Here is a 12,586-nt window from a genome sequence, read left to right as displayed (position 1 = left end):
AAGCTGAAATAGAAAATATATGAGATCAATGATTTAACATTCTATCATTTTCTCTACAAAGAGCCAAAAATTATAAAGTTTATGCGTAGGTTGTTTAATTTTAACCAAGTGTGTGTGTGTGTGTGTGTGTGTGTGTGTGTGTGTGTGAGAGAGAGAGAGAAAGAAAGAGAGAGAGAGAGAGATGTTGGAATCAAAGGGAAGCTATAGCACATCTTGAATATAAGAAGATATCTACACTTATCTAAATAAAATAAGTTCCATTTAAATATCTGAGTAAAGATAGTCCTCTCACAATGAAGAGAGAACCACAGTAAGTGGGTATTCCAGATGTTATGTTATCCTGAATCACTTTTCGCCTCTTCTCCATTACCCAGGAGGTCTGAAGTTTGAATTCCAATTAGATTCCTTTATTGTAAGGATAGATAGGTGTTTCTTAGTGTATACAGTGCTGTGTAGCTCCTTTAAAATTGTTTGAAAATTACATTTCTATAAATTAAATCATTTGAACTCAACCAGAAATTCTCTTTAAAGGAAACCTATGATAAATTGCTTTATGAACAAAAATACAAAAGTTTTGGTAGGATAGATACTCATCAATATCTGAACACTGGGCTTTTAAAAAGTTTAGAAGATTTAGAAATGCATATATGAATATAAATATAAAGATGGAAACATAAATTGCACTTATAAATATAAATGTACATAAAACTGTTATGAAAGGCAAAACAGTTCAAATGAAAATAGTCATCTAATACTGCTTGTGCCATATTAGGTAACATGGTAGCCACTAGCCATACACAGCTACTGAGAACTAAAATATAGCTAGTGCAACTGAGATATATTGTAAGGGTAACATATACCAAGTTTTTGAAGATTTAATACCAAATAAGTAAAATATTTCATTAGCAATTTTATACTGATTACATCTTGAAGTGAAATTTTTGATATATTGGATTAATAAAATATATCATTAAAATTCATTTCACCTATTTCTTTCTATTCTTAGTGTGGCTACTAGCAAAACTAAAATGACATATATGGCTCACATTACATTTCTATGGACAATGCTAATGTATAGGCCTTAGATATGGAGTTTACCTGTAGTGATGCACATGTGGAACCTCTTCGCATGAATTTGTCACAGGTACAGGCAAATGGTAATTATGGATTCTCAGGAATTTGTTTTCTTATATTTTAGTAAAATCTTCTTTTCCTATTTCCAAGTGAACATCTAATTTGGAATGGATTGCCCTGATGACATTTCTCTCAAGTTTTTAGATGTGACTGTGATAAAAAAAATAAAAGTGCCGTCAGTGATGTTGAAAACCTTTCTTCATTAAAAGATTTTCTAGATGCACGTAACATGAAGTTTATAGAACTTGCTCAAAAAAAAAGGTGCTTAAGGTAGCAGAATGTCCAAAAACAAACAAAAATGCAAATACAAGAAGTGCCCAAGTGGCTTTAGTTATCAGGCAACACTTTGCTGCTTCTAAGTCAAAAACAGACTGCATTTAACCAGCAATTGAACACCTAAAAGAAGGAGTCTTCATCTGGCTTAAAGAGTGACTTTCAGAAAAACAACAACACAAACTTCCTTGCAAAGTTCTGAGCTTCTTGCTTAAATAAATGTCAGGCTTGACTTAAACATAAATTGTCCACAGATATTAATGTCCTTTGTATAACATGTTTGACATGGGACAGATGTAATAATATGTGGGGCTAAATATTTGTAAGCCCTGAAGAGACTTTTTTTTTTCACTAAGGTTTGGATCTGTAACCAATTAAAACTTAGACTTGTCTATAGAGATTCAAGTTCACGATAAAACTGTCCCAATGGCTAAGACCTTTCACATTTTGGAAGACATAACTTTGTTTTTCTCTTTCCCTGTTGTTTCCTTTAATGACTAGCAATAAAACAGAAGGAAATACATTTTAGCCCTAAGACCCATCTGGAAATGATATTTCAAATGATCCCCTCATGGGCCCCTGAGTTTAAGCTTCCCAGTGGCCTACTTCCCTTACCTCTGGAAACTCTCTAGATAAAATCAGAAGACTATTGACAGTACTGCCACACCCTTGGGGCTTGGGAAAAATAAGTATGCAGTCCTCTTTAAAACTCAGCAGTAGTTACACCCACATTCATGACAGTACTATTCACAAAAGCCAAAAGGTGGAAGCAACTCAAGTGTCCATCAACGGATGAATGTATAAACAAATGTGGTATACATACATACAATAAAATATTATTCTGCCTTTTAAAAGAGGAGGAAATCCAATTGTAACAACATGAATAAACCTTGAAGATATTACACTAAGTGAAATTGCCAATCACAAAAAGACGAGTACTATATGATTACACTTATATATGGTAGCAAGTCACATTCCTAGGGACAAAAAAGTAGAAGGGTGATTGCCAGTGGCTGAAGGAAGTGGGGAGGACCCTGTTTCATATATATAGGGTTCAGTTTTGCAAGATGAAGTGTTTTGGAGATTGGTTACAGAAACAATGGGAATATACTTAACACTATTTGAACCGTTCATTTAGAAATGGTTAAAATGGTAATTTTTGTGTTACATGTTTTTTATCACAATTAATTTTTTTTTGAAACTAGGCAATAATGCCCTCTTCCTTTAATTCAGCTATTTGGCTAGTTGATTCAATGATATTTATGTTCTTCAGAAGACATCTTCGGCAGGGAAGTTCATTGAGTATTCAGTGTGGGAACTCAAAGCCCCTAGAGACAGCTAACCCACATCCCCAGACAGCGAAACCCACCATTGTGCATGAAGGTCAGAGGAGTAAGGCCCAGGAAGGCGAGATGGCTTTGACCTAAGATCATGAAGTTAATTGGCAGTTTGGTCAGGGCAAAAATTAAATCCCTTCACAACACAATACTCTGTTTTCTTATATGCATCTGTAACCCAGCAAAGCTTCCTGAATAACATGTTAGTATTATAAAAACTTTTTTTAATGAAAAACCAGCTTAGGTGTTAATAGATGCCAAGATCTTATTTTCATCCATTGATTGCTGGCCCCAACGCTCTTTAGCAAACAGAATGAAATGTAGAAATGATGAGGTCTCATTAGTATATGACTTCTTTGAATGTCTAGACTTCAGCAATTCCATTATTATGGTTTTGATCTTCTCCAACACTGATGTGAATTGCTGCTGAATCATTTGTTTAGAGAACATCAAAACTGCGAGATGGCCTATACAGAGATATGACTAGCCTGTTTAGAAGCCCACATTTTTACAGTCGTGATTAATCATAATTATTTGCACAGAATACCTACCTAAAGAGATTGACACAAAATACAAAGATTTGAGCTTCCTCCCCATCACTTAGAAACTTCCAATGATGCATTCATACTCTCAAGTGTCTAATCCACCTGTACTTCATTCCCTGTCTGGCCCTCCAGAAAGCCAGGCCATGCAGAAGCACAATTTTTTTGTAATTCCATTACCCTGTTGAGAACAAAAACAATTCCCAAGGTTCACAACCAGTACTGTTTACGACACCTGCATTCTCTCTCCAATCCACACAACTTATAACTTCAGAAAACATGCTCAACAAGGCTTTTACTTTTAATTTGGTCAGTCCCTTGAGCACACTATCTCAATAATAGTGTTATTATTTTTGCTCTCGACCTTTTGGAACCACAGCTGCCCACCTCTCCACACAGGAGACCTGAGCATCTGCAGTGATCTCAGAGGGCACCACAAAATATTTTAAATTGTTGAGGAAATAGAAACTTGAGCACTATGCAAAGTGCTAGCTCCAGTGAGTTGTCAGTTTCAGCATTAGATCACATACATTTCTTTGATGATGTCATATCTTTGTGTAGCTGGGTATTTAGTGGTTGCTGTGATAGAAAGCAAGTACTGTGCAAAATCAGTGTGAATCAACAAATGAGGGCGACTGATTCCAAGTGTGAGAAGTTGTGCAGTGCACATCAGGCACACCCTCCGTGTTAGTAACTGTGGTTACCTACGAGAAAATTAAAATAGTAATTTTGTCTTTCAATATATGTGTATTATTTTCCGATGGTTATCAAGTTGTTAGGACAGAAATACATACTGAGTTGTTTGGACCTAAGTACTTAATATATAACTGTTAAGTATTTCTTTTGGCCAATGGACATCATGAAAAAATTACTAAGACACTAGAGTGACCACGAACTGACAAAGTTGAGGAACTCTGCTCTTGGATGTATTAGGGTTGATATTGTGGCGATTTGAAGTGGTTAGAGTCCCCACAATGAGTTGTTGTGAAAGGTTGGTTTGTTTTGTGCCAGATTATTGATGTCCCAGCACACCCTGTGACAATGATGACAAGGAGGAATTCTATTACTAAAAAATTGGACAACAGAAGGGGATGAAAAGCTGTTCAGAAATACCACTGCTAAGCAATTGAATGTGGCTTCCAGCATAACGCTTAAATAGACTTTTTGTTCAAATCAGCTATCAGGGACTCCAGTTCTTGGAATCTTATCCTAAGACATTCTCATTCTATTTTAAAGCAAACAAAGGGCAGGGGCCCTAAACCAATTTCCCTTTAGCCTTGACATTCCCAACCTCCTAAAAGATATCAGCAAATGAACAACAATGAGGCACCTGTAACAATGACCTCTTTCACTGAGATACATTTCTAGGTAGGTACCATTAGGCAAAATTTTCATTGCCTTGCACATTTTCCTGGAAATGTGATTTCCAGGATTCCACGTGTGATTGCAATGTCCTGATGAAGCTCACGGAAGTCATGTATGGCTTTCATATAAAAGAAAAGCCAAGCGATTTCAGACTTTCTAACGTCACATTATTAAGCATGTTCTCAATTATAAGACAGACTCAAATGCTTGAAATGCCCCCTAATTAGATTTCTGTCCTCCGTTACAATCACAATTCTGTACCCATTGGTTGCAATGCATCTGTTGCTGGCAGCGATCATTCCTGACCATGTTCAGGTTTGGCCTTTCCGGTCCAATTTTTCTCTCTGATGTCTTTTGCTAGAAGCCACCTCAAATAAATTTGGAAAACAGGCAGAGTAATAAATTCCAGTAAAAAAAAAAATTACGGTGACACTTACTTGGACTTCCTTGATGCAGATTTGTCAACAAAATTGATTTCTCATCGTTCAACATGTTTCTCCGTGTTCAGCAATAGCAGCTATCCTGACAAATGGGGCAACTTTTGGAGACTCGTCTTAATTATCTTCATCCATAATTAGCTAATGACCAGCAGACACACAAGAACGTACCCTCGATGCTCCTTTGCCTGCATCATTCATTTTACCCTAAGAGATTTTCCTTGTTAAAAGCCATGTGGCTGGAACAGATGGCCTGCATGTGTTATCTCCATCTTTATCAGCTTCATGGACATTTTTGTTGGGGGGAACCTGACAGTAGCCGAATCTTCAGGGGTATCTATCCTATAGCCATCTGGCATTGATTTTTCAGCTCAAACCCCTGAGATTTCCTGAGTGTCTCAACATGAAGGAAGCAATAAGTCTCCGGTCACTGCATTTGCTAACAGGGGTAACCAGGACTTTCTACACCTACGAATGTAAGGCAGAGATCATTTTCATAAAGGTGCCGGCTCCTTCCTATTCAAAAGGTTATACAATTAAACTGAGAGATTATTTTATTTTTATAGGAGAACATGTAAAGCTAAAGATCCTGAGTACATTCTTAGCCCCTGAACTGAGTAGCAGTGGAAGCTGGAATAAGCCACAAATATCCTTGGCCTCAGTTTCCTTGTGTATAAAATGGGAATAATCTTAACATCTATATCACAAAGTGGTTGGGAGATTAAATTTGAAAGTGATAGTCACTATGAATTATTATTACTTACAAGGGGAAACTGGTATTTTAGACTCAGCAGGTTTGGGTAATCTATTTGACTTGAGCCTTTTTATTGTCTTTAAGTTCCTGTTTGTCTTTTATTGAGTTACTAGTATAACTGTGATGGCTCAAGAGGATTCTTGCAGTAAAAAGTGTTCCTTCCAAGACAGTCTTGTTTTACCACTTTCAGAACAAAGAGGTAAGTAACCATCTCCTAAGAAGGCACCCATTTAGCACCACAGTAATATCTAACATAAAACTAGTGTTTTTATCACAATTAATTGGCTCAGTGGATAGAGCGTTGGCCTGTGGACTGAAGGGTCCCAGGTTCGATTCTGGTCAAGGGCATGTACCTTGGTTGCGGGCACATCCCTAGTGGGGGATGTGCAGGAGGCAGCTGATCAATGTTTCTCTCTCATCAATGTTTCTAACTCTCTGTCCCTCTCCCTTCCTCTCTGTAAAAAATCAAAAATATATATATATTTTTAAAAACTAGTGTTTACATTATTTCAAAAACCTCATCCTTTTAATGAAGCGCTTGGTAATGACAGTGTTATAACTTTATAACCTTCTCTTCCTTTAACTCCTGAAATTATGACTTTTGGAGGATTTCTAAATTCCAATTTTTAGTTCTTTTTCTCCCAAAAACTGGAGGATTTTTTCCTTTGCTTTGTTTTTTCCTTAGTTGCTCTTATCTTGGCTTCATGGGTAGAACATTCTGGAAGTCACTTTTTTGATAGAAATAAGTAAACAAACACAGAGAGGGAGGCATTGTGCAGGCTCAGAATTTTCTTTTTCCACTGCCTTCCTATCACACAGCACCCAGGGACAGCAGCGCGGCCTTAAACAGGTTCAGAAGAAAATATGCAATTTTAAAAATTGACTTAAGATTGACTCCATCTGAGACTCTTCCTTTCCTCTCAGGGTCTGAGGAAAGGGGACTTTCCTTGTCTGTCAGTTCATCTACCTCCCTGGAATGGCATCGCTGGAATGGCGTGTTCCCTTATTGCTGATTCTGACTGGCAGTCCCCTACAAGGACATTGACAGGCACTGGTTTCCCACCGTTTAATGAGGAAGGTGCTCTGTACTCTTGACATCAGCTCAGCCCTCCTTGTCTTATCATTTCATCCCCTTTCTATGGTGGTTTTTATTTTATTTTATTTTCAATCATAAAGAATTCCCTAATATCACTTCTGTTGATGGAAATACTAAGTAATTATTTCAGGCCAGCCTTGCATACAAACGTGTAGATTTTTTCCCCAGAGGCCCACCCAGCTGGAGATACTGGCCAGGCGACCAGCTTGTCTGGGTTGCCTGGGACTGTCCTGGTTTTAGTTAGCACTGAGGGGCAGCATCGCAAGAAACTCCTCTGTCCCGGGGAAGCCAGGATGTTGGTCCTCCTAGCCCTACTGAACAGTGTAACTAATTTGGCCTAAATTTAGATTCTCCTAACTTGCTCTGAGATCGTTTCCACACTAAGCTCTTTTTATAGATTCCAACGCTGTTTCTGAACAAGTTCCACTTGTTTAACAGTGATCAGGGGTCAGAGAACTCTTCGCAAGTTTGCCTTTCATCTTCTATGAAACACTCTCCTTCTCTAATTCCCAGCATCCTATTTTTATCCCTTTTCTTGTTGCATCCATTTGGAAGCTTTGGAGAATTTTATAAAATGTGGGTCACATGCGACCTGGCCAATGTGGCTCCGTTGGTTGGAGCATGGTCCTGTATGCCTAAAGGTCAGGGGTTCAATTTCGGTTGGGGCATATGCTAGCTTATGGGTTCAGTCCCCAGTCAGGCATGTCTGAGAGGCAACCAATTGATGTTTCTCTCTCTCTCCCTCTCTCCCTTCCTCTCTCGAAAATCAATAAACATATTCCCAGGTGAGGATTAAAAAAAATAATAGATGTGGGTTTTTTTTAAATGTGATTATTTGAACTCTGGTTTTATAAATTAATTGGTTGGGTTTAACTCAAACAGTCAGTTCAGGTAAAAGAAAAATAATAAATAATGCACTTTGAAATATTAACTGTGGGTTGGTTTGATAGTAGAATTATGGGTATTTTTATTTTCTTCTTTTCTAAATTATATGTGCATGTATTATTTTTATTAAACAAGATCTTTTATTAACTTTAAAATTAGGTTTTAAATAATTTCCATTAAATAAAATTGATAATGTTCATCAAAATCCATTCATAATACCTCACCATTTCTGGTTAGGACTGCCCATGGGAATATACTAGAAAAGTATCTAGATCTTCTGTCCAGAAAGACTTCATGCCAGGAAAGCTACGTGGGTTCAGGAAATAAAGTAGGAAAGCTTGAGAGCTGTCAGGCAGGTCATCCAGATATCAAGCAGACAACGTCAGTTGGAGCATGAACAAATTTCAGGAACAGGTGGCCAGAAGCAAAATGGAATGCAGAAGGGGAGGAAGATGTTAGGAAAATAAGTCTTACAGTATTTTTTATTGGACCAGGGAAACTTTCATTCATATATGTACTCATTTATTCACTTGAAAATATGGAATACATTCTATGTGCCAGCATTTTCATTAATGAGCCAAAGGTATAAAAAAAGCATTACCCTTCCTTGTGGAACTTACATTTCAATGTGATAGTGACAAGAGATAGCAAATATAATAAGTATATAGTATTTTAAAAGTGCTATGGCAAAAAAGTTAGAGTAGGCTTAGACCACAGTAGTCGGCAAACTCATTAGTCAACAGAGCCAAATATCAACAGTACAACGACTGAAATTTCTTTTGAGAGCCAAATTTTTTAAACTTAAACTATATAAGTAGGTACATTGTTATTAACTTAATTATCGTACTCCTAAGGCTTAGGAAGAGCCACGCTCAAGGGGCCAAAGAGCCGCATGTGGCTCGCGAGCCGCAGTTTGCCGACCACTGGCTTAGGAGCATCCAGAATGCAAAAGAGAGTGGATGGAAGAAGGATTGTAAAATTAAGCTGCAGGACAGTGAAGGACTCAATTAGTAAAAGTTCTTAAGGAAACAGCAAATGCAAACAATGATTTTGTAAAAATTCACTGGGGTTCGGAGCTATTTGACATGTGGCCTGTATACTTGGTAAGATAATAGGGGAACCGTGGCTTAATGTCAACTGGACCTGGCCAAAATTGGGTCTTGAACTGAGAACAACCCAGTTCTGCAAAGAAGTGCAGAAAGGATATGAATCAACACGATGAACAAATGAATGAAAGCAGAGGTGAATGTAATAACAAGTCCAAACCTTATGCATTATGAAAACTTAGTCATATATCCACTGGTGCTTTTTATTAAGAAAACAAAGCCTCCCAGAGGAGAAACATTATATAAATTGTACTGTTTAAAAATTGCTGTGTTCATTATGAGGAGCTTAATTATGGTTATCGTTTACAAAAAAAAAATCAAAGTCTTGTCAAAGAATTCATAATAATGAATGTTTCTCATTAAACATTAATGAACAAGTGGCTTATTCTGAAGCATAAAGTCTGTGGAATACCATCATTTTCCTCTCTTGTTTAAAAAAATTAATATTCATGCAAATTAGATCCAAATTACTACAGTTTAGTAGTTACTTAGTACTACAGATTATGGATTTGTTTATTACCATAGACACCAATTGTATTTGTCAGCATAGGCTAGATTATGCTATGATAAACAAACCTTGAAATCTCAATGGTTTAATAAAACAAAGGTATCTTTCTCACTCATGCAAAATGTGATGTCAGTAGGAGTATCCCTCAAAACAACTCTTCTCTGTACAGTAACTCAGCAAGGTCGGCCGCTTCTATTTTAGACCATTTCATTTTAGACCATGTTAGCCTTTAGGATCATCATGCAGCACAAAGAGACAGCAGCAGGCCGTGCATCTGCTCTGAAATGCTTCCACCTGAAGTGACACACATCACTTCTGTTCACAGCCCGATGTCACATGGTTTCAAGTAGTGCCTCTGGGATATGTGGGGGAAGCAGATGAATATTCAACGAATAATGACGTGCCTGTAACAGCAGTATCAAAACCAAAAGGAGAAATTAGTTAAAGGCCTATTACCTACTAGGTAAGGAATGCTAGGATATAGTTTGCTTAAAATTGGGAGGAGAGAAAGAGCAGACTATTCCAAAAACAGCCCTGATACTTGGAAACAGTGAGTAATTCATGAATCCGTAAGTTAGTGATATCATTGCCATTGTATCCCTGTGGCTGAAATGGTACAATAATAATTACAGTCCACCCAGCCAGCGTGGCTCAGTGGTTGGGCATTGACCTATGAACCAGGAGGTCACGGTTAGTTTCCCGGTCAGGGCATATGCCTGGGTTGTGGCCTCAGTCCCCAATGTGGGGCATGCAGGAGGCAGATAATCAATGATTCTCTCATCATTGTTGTTTCTATCTCTCTATCCCTCTCCCCTCATCTCTGAAATCAATAAAAACATATTTTATTATTTTTTAAATAATTCTTTATTGTTGAAAGTATTACATATGTCCCCTGTTTTCTACCATTGACCCCCTCCAGCCTGCCTCCCCTCCTGCCCCAGGCCCTTACCGTCCCATTGTCTGTGGCCAGGGGCCACGCATATATGCATGCAAGGTTCTTGGTTAATTATTTCCCCCCACCCCACACCCCCGCCTCCAAGATTCTACACTCTGTGCCATACTTCCATGTCTCTGGATCCACTCCGTTCATCAGTTTATCCTGTTACTTAGATTCCACATATGAGTAAGATCATATAATACTTGTCTTTCTCTGACTGTTTTTACTTAGCATGATACTCTCCAGGTCCCTCCATGCAGTCTTGAAGGGTAAGAGATTATTTTTTTACTGCTGCATAGTATTCCATCGTATAAATGTACCACTGCTTTTTTATCCACTCATCTACTGATGAGCACTTGGACTGTTTCCAGATCTTAGCTATTGTAAATTGTGCTGCTATGAACACAGGGGTGCATACATTCTTCCTGAGTGGTGTTTCGGTTTTCTTTGGATATATTCCTAGAAGTAGGATCACTGGGTCTAATGGCAGTTCCATATTTTTTAAAAATAATGACAGGGCAAGAGGGAGCAAACCATCTCTCGAAGGAAAATTGAAGGAGTGACTTCCTTGAATATGGGGTTATAAACAGTACGGGCAAGCCCCACACTTCCGGTGGGTATACCACTCTGTTAAAGTCTAAGGAATGCTCTCTCAGCGCAGTTACCAAGGAACACAGTGCTTGACTGGGAAGGAAAACCCCTCCATTCTAAAGTCTTGTTTGAGAACACACACAATTTAACTTCACTTTCTTCTTGATCCCTAGGCTAAAATAGCAAATAAATGAAGGGCTGAGTTAATTAAATGCATATTTTAAAGGCATTTATCTGCCATTGATTGGCTGAGGCCACTTACAGTAAAGTGTGGAGTAGTTAATATTAGTGCCGGCCATCTCCTAAAGGCGGTGACCTCGAGGTTATATAATTGTAGCAGTAATTTATTTAGCTTAAAATGAATGTTCTCAATTAGGTCGGGAGGCATTATAATAACACAAGTGGGATTTATATTTGCTTAGGTCTTGGCTGTGAGGGTTTAGTTATTGGATTTCTTTGCCTATATTTAGTCCTCCAATTCATGAGCCTTCCCAGTAAAGATCGGGAGGCTCGTTCATGTTGATTAATAGGGGCCCAGTCCTCCCATTGCCAATATTGGCCTGATCACGCCAGAGGCAGTGGAGGAGCAGACACATAGCACAGCTTCCAGCAGACAATGTTATTTGGGGGGTCTGCTTGTGGGAATTGCTTCTCCCCACGAATACAGATCCATCAGCATCTTAAATGTGCACATAAATTGGGGCATTTCAGGACTTACTGCAGGATTTATCTTGCTGGAATTCGTATTGTATACACACACTTCTCTTCCTCTAATCTGGTCCTGTGAGCAGAAAAACGATAATCCGTGATGCTGTACTCTCAGATGTGAACTTCTGATTTTATTTATTTACATAAGGGGACTGAAGTGTCTTTACCATTTCTTGGTCAGATGTGGTAAAGAAATTTTAAAAGTCAACATGCAAATAGCTGATTCTTTATCTACCATGTCCACTCAGACCTCTCTGAATTTTTCAATCTCTGCATGCATGCCAAGTATGCAAATAGTAATTCTTTACGAACAAACAGAATCATTATTATCATCGTTTTTATTTATTTGCAAGCTGTCAAGAGATGAGAGGTTGGTCAGTCTCAGGGTCCAGCAGGAACCAGTCTGAAAGCACAGGACTCAGCCAGTAGATGTCCCTGTTAGACTCACAATAGTGGAGTATTCATGCCCCCTTGGGAGGGTGCCAGTTCTCTCAGGATGAGTGTAGCCTGCTTGCAAATGTGTATTTCTGTCCAAAATTTTTCAAAGTCTAAAAGGAAATCTGGCACCAGTTGTACTTATGTTCCAGTTTAGACTGTCAACTTCACAACATAGTGTATGTTTAGATCAACCAATGAGGGAGAAGGGCTCACTCGTTGTCCTGATGAAGAGGTTACTCTCCCCCATCCCGGCCCCCAGCATAAAACACAGCCCATGTGCAACCTTCCTTCTCCAGGGGAACTAAAACGAACACTCATCTCACTGTCTGCTCGAAGCCATCTGCTTTGCTGTTTGGGCTTTCACCAGCACAAACTTGGGGTCCTTGGAAATAATCGAAATGCTTTCTTCTATTCTTCCTTCCTTTCTTCCTTCCTTCCTTCCTTCCTTCCTTCCTTCCTTCCTTCCTTCCTTCCT

This window comes from Myotis brandtii, unplaced genomic scaffold (genome assembly GCF_000412655.1).
Source record: "Myotis brandtii unplaced genomic scaffold, ASM41265v1 scaffold266, whole genome shotgun sequence".
In the NCBI taxonomy this organism is placed as follows: domain Eukaryota; kingdom Metazoa; phylum Chordata; class Mammalia; order Chiroptera; family Vespertilionidae; genus Myotis; species Myotis brandtii.
This window is presented reverse-complemented; position numbering follows the sequence as displayed.